The 16,295-nt window shown below is 43.3% G+C and overlaps 1 long non-coding RNA gene across 1 annotated transcript; it reads left to right on the forward strand.

Annotated features, from left to right (window-relative positions):
* Window positions 1-344: 344 nt before the first annotated feature.
* On the forward strand, window positions 345-10,950 carry LOC119407074 (uncharacterized). The gene is made up of 3 exons (XR_005186615.2): window positions 345-442; window positions 3,504-3,644; window positions 10,841-10,950. It is a non-coding gene; the product is annotated as an uncharacterized LOC119407074 (long non-coding RNA).
* Window positions 10,951-16,295: the final 5,345 nt, after the last annotated feature.

Consider the following 16,295-nt stretch of genomic DNA (forward strand, 5'->3'; position numbering starts at 1 on the left):
GGTTCTGAAGAAAAAATATTCGAGGCCTGAGCAAGGGGAAAAAGTTAGGACCAAGTTCTCTCGTTCCACACCTTTGATTTCAGCCAAATGGCCAAGGAGCATTTTACACAGTAAGAATTTTGTCCCCATCGAGAAAAAAGTCCTCTTTTTTAGGAATTTATGGTTGGCCTCCGCTAACGAACCGATCAAAGCGTTCAAAAATCCCGATTTTCGGTTTCGGTTTCCTGTGCGTAGCGCCACCTGCTTCCTGCGGCAAGTGCATGGCGGCTTCCTGTTTACATTTTTGAACTCCGCATGCTTTCAACTTCCAAGCTTGACGCTGTTAGTTCATGACATTGTGAAAAATATATGGATATATATGGGTGGTGATGATATTTAGCATCATCCGGAAAGTCAAGCATCTATATTTGGTCTACGACAATTTGCCTACTGGTCATCAAAGGTAAGCAAAACGCCACAGCATCCTGCACGGTCTTACGCGGCCCGCGTAGAAAGGCGAATATGTTTTGCTTTCACGGCTACCGCTGTCCTCGCATGTAGGAATGGCACGTGAGCTGCGCAAACACGGACCTGAGAGAACCAGACGACCGCGTCGTCTTTACTGTTCTCGTTCGACGAATTTCCTCATTTCGCGATCGATTCATACGAACTAGCGCAGCTTCCTGTCGTTCGTTGTCTCTATGTTCACTTTTCGCTGGATTCTGATCGCATTCGTTCGTCCTCATCGTCAGTTGCACAGCGCATAGCATATTGCTTGGTTCGTGCAGGAATGAGCACAGCTTCTGGCTTAATGACCCGCCATCAGATGGGCCCGTGATAGCATTAACTGCCTAAAAATGGCGTTGACATGTGTTCTGCACCGCAAGAAGCCATTGAGAATCGTGCCACTGCAGAGACCTCTCGGCGTCCCACCGTCTGCTGTCGCTACTGTACTGGCGTCAACCATTGCTGTATTCTTCTCGGTGCACCCATGACAGAGACCAACTTCTGTTTGCTCAGCACAAGTGCGCAGTTACGACCATGCGGACAGCAGCTGTAGCCGGCGATCTCGAGCGGACATGAACGCGGTGGTTTGAAAAACACAGACGTACATTTAATTTGCTTTATTTTACCGGTGCATAAATTAGCACGTACGCGTGCACAACTAAAAAACCCCGCGAAATAAGGTGGCCTTTACTCATTTATTCACAGTGACACCACAATGGAAGCCAATCAGATTGTTTTCACGAATGAAATTGTCCGCCAAGCGAATATTTAGAGCCTTTAGACAACCTGTAATCACAAGGACCAGGCAAAAATGCATTTGTGCAGAACCGTCTATCTGTTCTATTATTTCTTTTATAAGTTATAGAAAAATAGGGATTTTCTATGGTCTTGGAGATGTAGCCTGGTTTATTGGCCTGGCACTGAAGGTACTGGGTGATTACCATGGTATATACATTGATCAACATATTCACAAATGTGCAGTTATGTATACAACCTGTCATGATAGTCTAGTGGTCATGGTGCTCAACAGCGGACTCAGAGGTTGCAGGGTTCAAATTGGCCGTTGACGGCCACATTTTGATGAATGAAAAATGCGAGAGACCTGTTACTTAGATTTAGGTGCACATTAATAACACTATAATAATTGTTGGGGTTTTACGTCCCAAAACCACAATATGATTATAAGGGACGTCGTAATTAGAGATCCAGAAATTTTGACCACCTGATGTTCTTTAACGTGCACCTAATCTAAGTACCAGGCCTCTAGCATTTCGCCTTCATCGAAATGTGGCCGCCGCAACCAGGATTCCATCCTGCGACCCTCAGGTCCGCAGTCGAACACCATAACCACTAGGCTGCCGTGGCAGGACGTACGTTAAACACCAGATGATCAACATCTCCGGAGCCCTCATAATCACAGTCTGAGTCTTTATTCAGACATGCATACAAAAAAATACATGACTGAGGAGGAGGGAAAAAAAGCCGCACAGTCGCGGCTTGACGTTCGCTTTCCCCCGTAAACATCGGTACTGCGGTATGCATGAAAACAAAAATAGCACAGGCTAATGTTATTGCAGAAAAAACACGGTGCACAATAAAATGCGTAATACTACAAATACATTATATCTCCAGATATACTCAAATAAAGTTGCGTACACAAAATATAATTAAGGTGGTGGGTAAATGCACACATTAACGGAATAAATTTCGAAGAGAGTTAAAGGAATGTTCGCGTATCGAGGTGTGAGAAAATCCAAACTTGTTAAGCAAAAAAGGCAGGGCTTGAAAGCCGTAGTTAGTACATGGGTGAGGCACAGACCAGTACTCGTGGTGCCTTGTAAGGTAGTAAAGAATGTTGGTGTGGAGGCTAGCGACTTCACATAAGAACAATATGCCGTGTTCAATCTGTGATTTGTAGAGCTGTAAAAGACGATGATGGTACTATTGCACTCAGTATGAGCTACATCATGCGAGCACGTGGCCAAATGCTCTGCAAGGTTGTACAGTGGCGCCGATTATGGCATATGTTCGAGTTATCAGGAGAGAGTTTGGCTGTCCCGGCGAGCGCGCATCCCCTCCACTTGCTTTCACCCTCGCCCTCGTTTTGCCCTGAGGTGATATCAGCTTCGAAAATGATAACTTCGAGGGTGAAAGCAAGCAAGGGGGGGGCGATGCGTGCTCGCACGAGCAGCCAAACTCTCTCCCGATAACTCGAAAGTACGCTGTGATCGGCGCCGCTGTACAAGCTTGCAGAGCACTCGGCCGCGCAATAGTACATGTTGGTTTAAAGGGGTACTGACACCTTTTTTCGAAGGCGAATTTACTCTGCTATACAAATCTCCTGTATGCATAGATGGTTCTGAGCAAGTGTGAAGCTCAGCAAATGCCGATAAGGTATTTTAATTGATATTAAAGTTAATTTTTCCATGGCGCACCTACTGACATCGACATTAGCTTGACATCAGGCTACAGCACAAATTCCGGTGACTTCACGCAGCAGTCTGGCTAGTTGTGATGACGTTAGGTACCAAAACTTCCAAGATGGCCGCTTGTGCGTCACCAATGGAGCCACGGTGCGGAGCGACCGTGGAACGTCACTATATATTGTGCAAGCATGTGACAAGAAGCTCATACTGTGTTGTGATGTCAGGGTACAGTACGAACTGAAACTAGCTTTTAAAAACATACTGTAATTACTTTTTCAGGGCGCACTCGCGCTTAGCACCACCTTTTCTAGGCTCTTGAGGGCTTGACCCTTCATTTGACGCCAAAAAAACGACAACTGAAAATATTCGTGTCAGTACCCCTTTAAGTGCATGATATGATAGGTGGTAAACAGTGGTTCAGAGTGCATTCTGTAAGGCACGTCAGCAATCGCTCTAAGCACATTTTTCTGCATTGAAATTAGTTTACTAATATTTGTTTTTGTTGAACTTCCCCATACCAATATGCAGTATTTTAACAGTGATTCAAACAGGGCTCGGTACAACGTAAGCTTTGCCTTTTTCTGGCAATAGATGCTGGAATTTTTTCAAAACGCCAACTACACGTGCAAGCTTACTTTGAAGATGTTCTGTGTGACTATCCCATAGCATGAATTCATTAAAGTAGACTCCAAGCATTCTGTGTTAGTAATTTCTATGGCATTCCCTCCTAAGGTAAGTGTGGCTCTGACAGAAATAGCTTGATTTTTTGCTCTGAAAAATGTTGCTTTAGTTTTATTGGAGTTAATAAGAAGGTAATTTTTAAAAGACCAAGTATGTAACTTATTTAGGATTCATTCACAAAACTTTATTAACAGTCCTGAAGCCCGGTCTTTTCAGACCGAGGCAGGCCGCGTCCACGTCGGCACCGTTAGGCCGAGCCTTAGGGCGCCATCGTGAACCCTCTGGACAGCCCGTAGTTGATCTTCATATGAACAGCTGGAGATCATCTTCTGCCAGTGAAGCCATTTTTCTTCGGGGTTGGCGAGAGTCGCGGGACAGCCCGCCAGCATGTGTCTGATTTCAATGATGCCACCGCATGCGTCACATTCTTTTCTAATTTCACTTTCAGGGTGAATTTTTTTTACAAAATACGGAGTGGGGTACGTCCCAGTTGCAGTAAACGTAGCGTGACTGCCTGATATTGGCCCTATTTACTAAATCATCTGCATTTGAACCCGATAAAAATAAGCTCGTGTCCATCTGCGTACATAATATATTGGACACTAGTGTCTATTTCTATCAAATCATTAGTATAAATAATAAACAGCAAAGGACCAAGCAGGCTACCCTGAGGAACACCATGTTCTACTTTATTACAGGACAAGTGGTGGTTGTCGATAGGCACATACTGAGTACGATTACGCAATTACCTCGATATTAAATCCAAAGAAATACCTCGGACACCATAAGCTAGAAGTTTTAAAAAGAAGGATTTTATGATTAATTTTATCGAATGCTTTTGAAAAATCTATAAATATCCTTAAAGTAATTAGTTTCATTTCTATATTAGGAAGAATAAGTTCTTTTTGTTTGAGCAACGCAACTTCCATAGATGATCTTTCCCTGAACCCAAACTGTGTACTGGTTATTAGCCCATATTTTTCGAAAAATTTTGAAATACACACATAAATAACTCGCTCTAATCCCTTGGAAAAAATTGGTAGAATGGATATGGGCCTACAATTACCGAGGATTTCTTTAGCACCTCCCTTATGGAGAATAATCACTTTCACCTTTTTCATTTCTGATGGAAATGTACCAGTGCTGAGGGACAAGTTATAAATATCAGTTAGGAAGGGACAAATGACATCAAGGACATGTAACACAGGTCTCATTGTCAGACCAAAAGCGTCCGCGCATTTTCTGATTTTCATACGTCTGAAAGCGGCTAATGCTTCATCGCTATCACACTCGATAAGTGCCATGGTGTCCTGTGCTCGGTTTTTCATGTAATCGAGAGTGCTAGGGTCCTGCTCACTTTGAACAAGGGATGCAAAGTAGTCATTGAACTTGTCAGTTAGGTCTTTCCCAACATAGCTGATACTATCAATTGTAAAAGAAGCAGGTGAGCACGTTCGTTCAGATATTAGCAACATGTTTAATCTATTCCAGAGAATCTTTTGATCACTAATGCCTGAAAATAAGCGAATGTGATACCCTTTTTTTAGATTTTCTTAATGTGCCATTCAAATTATTGCGAAATTTTTTTAAAAGCTACGAAATCGGGGTGTTCGCAACTGTGTAAAAACTTCTGATATAAGTTGTTTTTCTTGGAAATCATTTTAAGGATGCGAGACGTCATCCAAGGCTTACGGGCCTTCTTTGGTTTTTTCGTAACCCTGTATGGGAATGCCTTGCTGTAAAACATTGTGAAGTGTTTAAAAAAAAGTTAAATGCCTCATCTGCAGTCATGTGGCTGTACAGTGGCGTCCAATCAAAATTTAATATCATGCAACGAAATTCTTCTAATGAGCTGACATTAATATTTTGTGTCCGAAATAACGGGTCATGAGTAATTTTGTTAGAAACCAAAGAGACGTTGCTCAACAGAAACACGGGGACGTGCTCTGTTAATAATCCCCTGCAGAAACACATTCAGCAGATTCATTAGTGATTATCAAGTCAAGTGCAGTTGCAGACGACGAGGTAACACGGGTCGGTACAGTGATAACATTTCGGAGAAGATAAGACTCAGAAGCAACAACTGTGTGCGTCCTGGAGAATTCTCAAGAATATTAATATTCAGATCACCACCAAGGAAAATAGTATATTGGCACTGACATGCAAATTCAAAACACTTTCAATATAAGCAAAGAAATCTTCAATGCGACCACACGGGGGCAAACAAAGAAAAGTATTTTTCCAGAAAGCACAGACAGAACTTCATAATCAGGTATAAGAGCGCATAAATGTTCAATCGTATCCGAATGCATGTGCTTTAGCAACAGCAAACATATACCTCCACCACGTTACCAACGCGATGCAAAGAAAAAGAATCATAGTTTTCAAGAGCGAAAGAATCATTCTCTAACATCCAAGTTTTGGTCAACATTATTGCATTAAATATGAAACTGAATTCGCAAAGAAACATTTCTAAAAGATGTTCTTTACCGCGGATCGATTGAATGTTAATGTGCAGCACTGATAATGTAGATTTAGTAACAAGTTTGCCAATGTTATTAGGGGAAACATGCGGGGAATCCATCGTGGATTAGGTAGTGTACAAATGGAATTATAGCATTACACGGCTAGTCACGTCGTTACACGGCCAGTCGCGTCAAATCTTCTGCACGTTGGATAACATGAGCTCGTTCCCCGTCAGCTTTCCGCATATAAATTTGCCATCGTGGTGCCATGCATATTTAAGGTCACTGCCATCTGCCCATTGCTTCGCAGACTGCAGCAAAATCCAGTTGTGTTGTGTCATGTTCTCGGTGATTGACACATCGCGGTTTTGGGGCTCAACACCCCAATTATTATTATACACTGGCGTTATTCTTAATGCTTCGTTGAGGCCTGTCGTCCTTAGGAACACCAGCAGCATTTTCGTATTGCATAGCACACGTGTGGTACTTTGCCACAGGCTAGGAATCGCCTCAGCTTGAAACCTGGCCGATGTTGCAAACACTGTGCTTCCTTAGATTCAGTTGCTCTAGCTGTAGCAGTGGCAATCATGAAGCATGTGTTTCAGATCTTCCCGAGAATCGCATGTAGATGTGAATCTCGGGAATACCTGAATGCGCATATCGTGCCTGCTTTATCCTAGTGGTGTATAAAAGCTACAAGATAGGTCTATGTTGTGCAGTGGTCCGTACTGGCTGTCTATGTCACCCTATAAAGATCACTGCAGATGCCAAGCAGATCGCTAAGTTGCCGCATTCTTTCAGAAAAGCATAGCAATTGTCTCTGCCATAGTGTCAAATGCTCCTCTGGCAGCAGAATCATTATTAAAGGGACACTAAAGTGAAACAGTGAATTGGTTTATTTATATTGATAAATTGTACTCTGAGGACTCTAATGTCGTTAATTTCACCATCATAGGTTGATTAAGAGAGGAGAAAATAAAGGTCAAAGTTTCGTTTTTAAATTTCGTTCCGAAATCTCCGCATCTGACGTCACGAATTTCAAATTGTATTTTTCATATTTTGGCGACATTGGCACAACGAAATTTCCTGAAACTTGGTATATTAAGTCTATGTCCCTCTTAGAGGACACTGTGCTTCATATTTACTGATTAGAAACCACGTAGGACCTAGTAGACGCCGCCAAAATCTATCAAGTCAAGCCGAATGGTACGGGAATTTCTAGGTGGCATCGCCATCTTCATTTGCTTTTTTCACATTTCCTTGTTTACAAAGCATCTTCTCGCGGGAAGCATGGTCATTTTGGAATTGTGAAAGAGTAATTTACTAATATGAGAAAAATTGTTTGTCTCTTTAGTATCCCCCTTGCATACTGCAACGAGCTGGGGACCACTGAAGTACAACGCTGTAGTGAAGATTTTAGCATTATTGCCTAGGCACCTATGTTGAGGACTAGTTGTTCTTGTGTGCACGACAACTTCCTAGAGTGCAGTGCTGCTCATGAATCTGACAATATCACCCTAGATTTGGGTCTCGGATCTATTATACAAGTGTGCTGCACCATGTAATCACGTCTGTTCATCATGTGTCCTAATACATTAAATGTAGACCATGTCCCCGCATTCATCAAGGCAGGCAATAAAAAAGCACTAAGGTTGGAGGTTTAGGTAAGGACTAATCATATTATTCATACAACATTAAAGGGGTACCCAAATGCCTTCCCCATGGCTACTGATGTGTAAAGGCTCATTCACACCTGCAACTAGCACCAGTCACGCAACAATTTGCAAATGGCGACCAAAAACGACTCTAGGTAATCAATGTTTACATCTGCGTGCGACTTATACCTATTGCCACACAGAATTCACGCCTGCTTGCATTGCCATTGCCCATTAAAATAAGCTGACATTCTGTTCCTGCACATCTGATCGGCTCAGAAGTTTGCAACTGCACTGAAAAATTGAGCATCGAGCGACTGAGTCAAAGCAGACGCTTGGCGACCAAAGCAGCCATTTGTTTGCGACTAACTTGGTCGCACAACCGTTGTTAGTTGCACGTGTAAATGAGTGTTAACATAGCAGGCCATATTTTCACATTGCCGAATTGACCCATGTGCATTATCAATTTCTTTCTGGCAGTCCTTTTTACCTGGCTAACCACTGTCTTGGCATAACTTGACATGGTATGTGTCTCCATGCATCGGAACTTTCTTTAATATTGTTGCCAACTCCATGGAGAAATAGCCTTGTTTAAAACATTCAAGTTCATGAGCATCCGTGAATAGTGCTGTACGTTCTCAAATGTTGAAAAATGCTAGCGATTGTGCTGAATTGTGTGGCAAGTCCTGCATAAATATTTGACACATTTGCCCTGTAGATTATAATGAAATCGTCGTGTTCTCTGCTATTGCTGTGGTCTGGTGTGTGCTCTTGTAGCTGTGTAGGAATCGCGTGCGATGCAAGAATGGTGGAAACACGAGGTCGGCTAGTGATGGTACATGTTTGCACATAAGGTTCCTAAGTCACATCACATTCTCTCTTTTTTTTTTTTTTTGGCCTGGAAATAAGTCTCCACAAGCCTATGTCAAGGCTGTCCGCAACTTCCCACTATTCAATGACTTAGTCAATGAATACATTCTTGGACCCAACCTCATAGCCTTCCAGTGTGGAGCTCCTTATACTATTCAGTGAGCATCTGCAGAACAATAATTGCCTATCTAATGAAATTAACTGGTCATCAGAAGCCTAGGCCACCTACTGATAATTGTCTATTTCACATGTAAAAAGAACAATTATTACATCCAGTCACAATTATCAATCGTTTCGCATCTACAGGTGTGACCTAAGCCCCTCCATGCGCTTTCCGCCGGCTAGGTTATGTAGTGCCAACCCATCCTCCCCCTCTCCCTTTACATCGGTACCCCACCCAGCGGAAGCAAGTGCTGCCATTATGTTTCTGCTGCTTTTCCGGTTGGTGCACCCACCCCATGCCCGCCCATGCCCTCGCAACGCAGAAACACCGAGCAAAAACTCATTCGCCGGCACGCAGTTCTGAGATGAACCACAAAACAACACTTGCGAAACTGAGAAGGAAATTGTATTTGCTTTCTCGCGTGTGCACGTTCGCGTGCAGAAACAAGATGGAAGGAAAAAGCAGAAAGAAGTGGCTCAAGAACTTCCTTCCGGGAGCTCTGAAACCAGAAATGGGCGACGGCAACGAAACAATGGATAGTGCTATTTAAAAAAAACGGCAGCAAACGCGATGGAGGGGCTTTAGTGTGACCTAGATGGTTTGGTATCGTGCTTTCACTCCAAGATGGTACATTTGAAGTGCAAGACAGCAATATTAAGCAATTGGGTATTGATTTATTTCTTGAAGCGATCGAAACAGTACCACACAAAAAACCATTTAAAAGCAACATTCCATGGAAAGCAACTTTCCAACTTGCTTAAAAAAAGATTTTAATGTGCTCACATGTTCGCAATCTCGACAAGAAGCTTCAGAAAGAAATTCCACGCACTTCCGAAGGCGCAGTGTCATGCTCCTGGTGTGACATATCTGTAATTACTGCTGACGCATGTATAACAGCCAAATCCAAATTCTACTCCTGGATACCGGCTATTTAGATATTAATTGCAATGTAGCTTTGGAGTACTTGTGACATTAATGCACTGACTGGAAATTGTTAAGAGTAGGCTCGACCATACAATCAGTAGCAAACAACTGCATTTTTCTCAGTTCTGCTGTGGACTTGCCTTTTTTAGAAAGAAAATGCCACATATGATCCATGCCATGTGCAGTATGAGGGTTCTTGCTTTCATGTAATAGATGGGCATTCCTTATACAGCTGAACCCCTTTATAATCATATTTAAAGAAAAGCGGCGCACAAAAAGACGGAGACAAAGAAGAGAACCATACACAGTCTCCGTCTTTTTGTGCGCCGCTTTTCTTTAAATATGAATATACACCAACTCGCCCAACTTTCTATTCTGTTACCCCTTTATAAGAAACACACACCTGGGAATAGTTGTTATTTCTCATATAAGGTGTCTCTTATAAGCAGGGTACAATGTTCTCATTTTCTGATCAACCCCTATTTTGATGTTGGGCACAGTGGTGTCTTTTACAAAGGGGTTCAAGTGTAATCGCCAAAACTGCAATATGATCATCATGTGCATCGTATTTGGGAACTCCGAATTAATTTTGACAACATGGTATCACATGGACCACATGGTTCGTCAACGTGCACCTAAATCGAAGTGCACGGGTGTTGTTGCAACCTCAAGCTTAGCAGCATGACACCTTATCTTCCAAGCTACCAAGGGGCATGACATAATTGAGTGACACTTGTTGGTGGGCTAGTCATTTTGTACTGCTTAAACAAACCACAATACAATCATGATTTAGTGAATAAAAAAGGAATTGGGAGGGGGACAAGCAATGAGAGTGCTTCTCTAGCTTGTTCTCCTCCGAACTCTTTCTTTTTTAAGTGCTAAGTCACCATAGTATTACGGTCTGCTTAGACAGTGATGATTGACTAACATGTAAACGCACACATAAACAGTAGAGGAATGAGCAATGATGATCGAGTAAAATGAGGAGACTGTTGAATGCAGGCTGCTGGAAAAATTGCTTTCACTTGTGGATCTGATGATGGTCCTCATTTCTGTGGCTGGCGTATGAAGAGTAAGGTTGTGTACTGTTCTATCTACCACAGCTGAACAAGCTTGCACCAGAGCGCGTGTATGGTCATTTTACATAAAAGTGTTTGTTCACCTTTCCAGCTTGCAGATATTGAACAGCTGATGGTGCGACAAGAATCCCAGTATCTTCCTTGCTGTACATTTTGAAACAATTCTTGAACATACAATTTCCGTCGTGAAGTGGTACATCCTTTGGACATCCTACTGTGTTGCTCCTGAAATGCCAATAAAGATTACAATGGAGAAAATATGCTTTTTTTTTTATTTGAAGACATCATTCAAAGTGCATGTCCAGGCTCTAAAATTCATATTGACCGAGCATACTTACTGAACCAAGGTGCCCAAGACTAATTAAGAACTTACAATTTAAAGCCATAATCAGAATAAGCATTCTAAAAAACTTGGAGGATGCTTGAGTTATGCCTTCAAGAGAACGCGATAGCGTAACCGAGGCCCGTACGCATTGCCTTCAACCGTGCCTCAAGCAAAGGATTGTCTGTGCGGGTAACATTGGCCGTTTCAAACTATGCTAGAATGCCTACTTTGCAAGTACAGTTGCGAAGTGCCCACTACGCCATAATTCTTCCTTTTGCAAATCAGCAAAGTACCCACTGTGTACATATGGAGGTGTGCATAAGGTGCCACACACACCTGCCCAACTGCACACTTTGTAATGGGTGGTAAGTTTTAGACCACCATTGCACCATTATCATGTTTTGACACCAGGTGCGATTCTATGATTCTGTCACGCAATATTACATGCGTTAAGGAGACTCCAACTACTTGACATTTCTGTAGCGTTTTTTACGAAGCAGTTTCAAGCACTGACATGGCTCCGTGATAGGACACCTGCTCGCCGCACAGAAGGCCTGGGTTCGATCCTCATTTGAACCGAAGATTTTTTAATTATTTATTTAATTGCATCTATCTCGAATTTTCGCACACGGACAACGCTGATTTTTCGGTCACCACCAATGATGCTGACGCCAGAATTTCTGCAATACAAGCTCTTTAATGCTATTGCGTTAAAACTATTTCCCAAGGCTGTGAAATACAACCATGTTTTACGTCAACTTTGACAACAGCAGTATGCATGGGCACATAGTGCATGTTGACTTTGGGCAGCAGCTTGTTATCGGGAGTTTTTAGAAATTTTTAACATTAATTTTTATGCATGTGACCGTTCAGTGACAATGCCCATATGTAGTAGCATAATAGGGTTTCATTGGAGAACAATGGATGCCCCACAGCGGTGTGGTTGCAGATGTTGGAAGCCAGCCACTTTTGTGTTTTGAAGAATGCTGAAGCAAGGAAATACATTTTTTTCCAACAAGATCTGTGCACTGATTGGTTGTGCCACTTAAAGGTCCCATTCTTGCACATACATAGGTACCTTTGACCATGTATTGGACATAGCCTTGGACACATTTTAATATGGTTTCAAACTAAGCACGAGTGCCTGAGTTAGCAACACCTTGTGACATCATCATTGGTACGATGCATTTAGTGGCTGCTCAAGCTCACTGTGACAGTTCACCTGTTCTGCGAGTATACACTCTAAGAAAATATCGAGTATTTGGGGAGTATTGCTGCCACACAACTATAATCGTCATCTGGCTTGCTCACGTTTTCTTTCTTGAAAACCTGGCTTTCGTCACTCTCCTGTTAAGAATGCTATGCCACACTGATAACGCACGTGCCGTTCGTGACCGGGAAGTGCCGGGACCGCGGTGATAGCGCGAGGTGGATGACTATTATAGTTGCGTGACGGAAATACTCCCCAAATACTTGATTTTCTCTTAGAGTGTAGTCGATGTCAATGACAGACGCGTCACAGCGCACACTGGCGCATGCCATGGGCTATCGTCATTCACCTCCCTTGCTTTGTTCTGGGGCTGCTTTCTAGATGGTTCTGGCTGCTTACGCCAGCGGTATTTTAAACACTGCTAAAAATAAATGAACTGGACAACACAGGAAGACTAGACCAGACGTCAACAGAACTGCTTATTCTGCAGTGTCCGCCTCAGCTCAAAACACAAAGAATAGAGATGATGATGGCTATGTACAAGTGAGAACTAATTTCCCCCCTCTTCGAAGTGGCCAGCCTGGCCACAGCTCAAAGATCGGCTGAACGAGTAATAAAAGGCTTGATGTGGGGGACGTGAACAATTTCCGTGCTACAACAGCGGTGGTCAGTGATGGACTGAAGTGGGGTGACGAGATAGTTCACTGGGGAAGTTTGTCGTAGAACGGTGTATGGGCCAATGTACTGGTGAAGAAATTTCTCGCATTGGAGGCCGCAGCGTCCCAAGGCATTCCCGCTGACCTCCTTTAAGCAGCGTAACCGATCTTTGGGTCGGTCCCCTCTTTTGGGTGAAATAAAGTTTTGATCATCATCATCGCAAAGTCCCGACGTTCGAATCGGGGCCCATAGTAAGACGTCATCTTTGGCATGAAAGGCCATGTCACATTGTTTACTATTGCAGCGATGTTTGTGTACCTCTTGAGTAGCTTCCGTGTTTCGACAAGCAATTCTACTTAGGACTACCTGTCCTAAGTAGACGTACTACTTTACAACTTCCAGTGTCTCGCCACCTATCGCAAAGCGCTGTTCTCTGCCGAGATTGTTCCACATTACTTTAGTTTTATGCATATGAATTTTCAGACCTACTCTTCTACTTTCCGTATCCAGTTCAGTAATCGTGAGCTGTAATTCGTCTCCCACGTTACTCATCAATGCAATGTCATCAGCGAATCGCAGGTTACTGAGATACTCTGCATTAGCTCTTATCCCTAATTCTTCCCAATCTAGGGCCCTGAAAGCCTCCTGTAAACGCGCGGTGAATAGCATTGGAGAGATTGTGTCTCCCTGCCGTAGGCCCTTCTTTATTGGGATTCTGTCGCTGTCTTTATGGAGGACTATAGTGGCTGTGGATCCGCTGTAGATTTCTTCCATTACGTTTATATAGGCTTCGTCGATGCTTTGATTCCGCAGTGCCTGCATGACTGCTGATGTCTCCACCGAATCAAATGCCTTCTCGTAATCTATGAAGGCTATGTATAGGGGTTGGTTGTATTCCGCGCATTTCTCTATCCCCTGACTGATAGTATGAATATGGTCTATTGTTGAGAAGCCTGCCTGGTCCTTTGGTTGACTGAACTCTAATGTCGTATTAATTCTGTTAGCAATTGCTTTTGTAAATAGCTTGTAGACAACGGACAGTAATCTTGGAAGAATGCCAACATCATCTTGATTCATAAGAAAGGGGACGTCAGGGACATGAAAAATTACAGGACCTACACTGATTGATGATCGTTCTCAAATACTTTTTGTTTGTCCGCATGCCTTTGCAGATTGTCGCCCTACAGGAGAATAAAATAAGGACAGCTGGTCGTGTGCTGGCACGTGGTGGAGCAGATCTCAACCACTCCGCACACTTGGTCTGTTGCCAACAGCGCACTTAATGGAGCTCGACCCGTAGAGTGCGTTGCGGCCGCCAGCGATGGCATTATACGAGTTGAGGGGGCAAAGCAGTGGCAAGAAGAAGGGTATAACTATAATTGCCCGTAGCTGCCTTGATACACGGTGCGTCGTTTAATTCGTGGTGCGAATCATTTGATGATGCTGTAACCTGAACGCCGACAAAATTTCAAAAACCGTTTCAGGGTACATTTACAGTCAAGTGTGGCTCTTATCCCACTCGAAATTATCTTCGTGAATATTTTGTGCAATGCTGAGGTTGATCTGTCTGTAGTTATTCAAGTCTTTCAAGTCTCCCTTTTTTGTATCAGTAAAATATTGGTGTTTTTCCAACTCTCTGGTACATACATTCCAATTCTTGCATCTTGCCGTATGACCGTGGTATCATTGTGGCGTCACTCTCGGCGCACCCGTGAAAAAGACGACGACCGAATCATCCGCTTGAGCACTGCAGACAAGCGTGATTCAGACTGTACGACAGTACCAATAATCGCGAAGTTGACAACTAAACATCGCCCACCGCGCCGTTAGAATAAAACGCTAAGTCGCTTCTTTAGCTGTTTCTTGTTTACAAATACCAGGTCTTCATATGCTCCCGTCGCCCAACAGAATTATACGATTTATCACCGCAGGGCAAGGTATGTAAGAATTTACCTTGAATTAGCGAAAGTGAGCGCATTTCCTACTAGTTGATCAGATAACATCCGTAGTAGTAATCACTTAGGCCAAGAGGAAAATTGGACGAGTTGGTGCAAGTTAACCATGTCGAACTGTAGTGCATGAAAACTCACGATCGGTACTCACTCGCGCAGCAAACATTTCCTGCTCGCGCAGCGATCGTTGGTGAGCCTCTTGTGCCTCAGTTCTAAATGTTTATCACGCTCCGAATCCACATCGTAAGAACGACAGCATATTGTCACGCTTTCTGGTATGTAATTGATAGACTCGGCATTTCTAGCTGACAGAGACAAAGCTCGCAATAATGGAGATCACTACTTACTCAATTGTGGCAAGGCAGCGCACTGCAGCATCCTCGCCTTCGACGTCCAGGTCATGGATGTTGTTCGAGGTAGCCACGACGAAGTCGCTACGGAGCAGCGGTTCGCGTACTACGTTGTCGAAACGAAAGCTGCCCGACTCGCGGTCATCGTCGTCGGTGTAGAGACAGGAGACGAAAGCCCAAAGCCCGTTCAAGTAGTTCAAGCGTGCATCAGCCGGTGGAGCAACCGTTCCAAAAAGCACCGCCAAAAACTAGAGAGAGATTTCGATCATTTCGTCCCTAGGTCACCTAGGTACCTAGCTGACGGCAACAAAAGGATTCCCCGACAGCCGTCACGAGAGGGCCACCCAAGCGCTATAGCCGAAACATTAATAAACAGGAGTTTATCGTAAGGCTTTTGTTGTTGTACAAAAAGCAATGATTTCTTTTATTGTACTCAGACGTAGCAGTAGTTAGCGTGTTCGCCCTTTACCAGTTTTCTTAATATTAAACCGGAACTTCCGCTTGTGTACCGTTTAGGCTACGGAAACACGCGGACGCTCTTCCCCACGTCTGTAACGGACCACAATAGAGTTGTTCTCTCTCTCTCTCTCACGTGGTTCTTTTTGTATTTCGCAGGCTTTCTTTGCAGCTTGGAAAAAATGGTATACGTGAGACTTTCTTTATCGCAAATAATAGAATTGAGGTTTCTGAAGACGCTCTCGAACTTTGCAAGCCGCATATTTTGCCTACAGTCAATATTTAGCAATTTAATTAAATAATCCTCATTAACAATTTAGTTAATTACCAAACAAAACTTGTCTGTAATGCGCAAGGTGACTGTCAGTAATTTGCAAGTGATTTCACTCGCCTGCCTCTAATATTGTATTTTTTAACCCTCGGCTACAGATAGCTGGGACACCCGGTATAGGCATTCTACGGTCTTATGAGGCCCTTCAATAATCCTTATTACGTATCACGTGCTAACTATGCTCCTTCTTAGCCCAACACGAATACTATGTAGGCACCGAACGTAGCTTTCTTATGCTCAATTACGCAGATCTATAGGCACTTTT

The sequence above is a fragment of the Rhipicephalus sanguineus genome, chromosome 10 (assembly GCF_013339695.2).
Source record: "Rhipicephalus sanguineus isolate Rsan-2018 chromosome 10, BIME_Rsan_1.4, whole genome shotgun sequence".
Classification (NCBI taxonomy): Eukaryota; Metazoa; Arthropoda; class Arachnida; order Ixodida; family Ixodidae; genus Rhipicephalus; species Rhipicephalus sanguineus.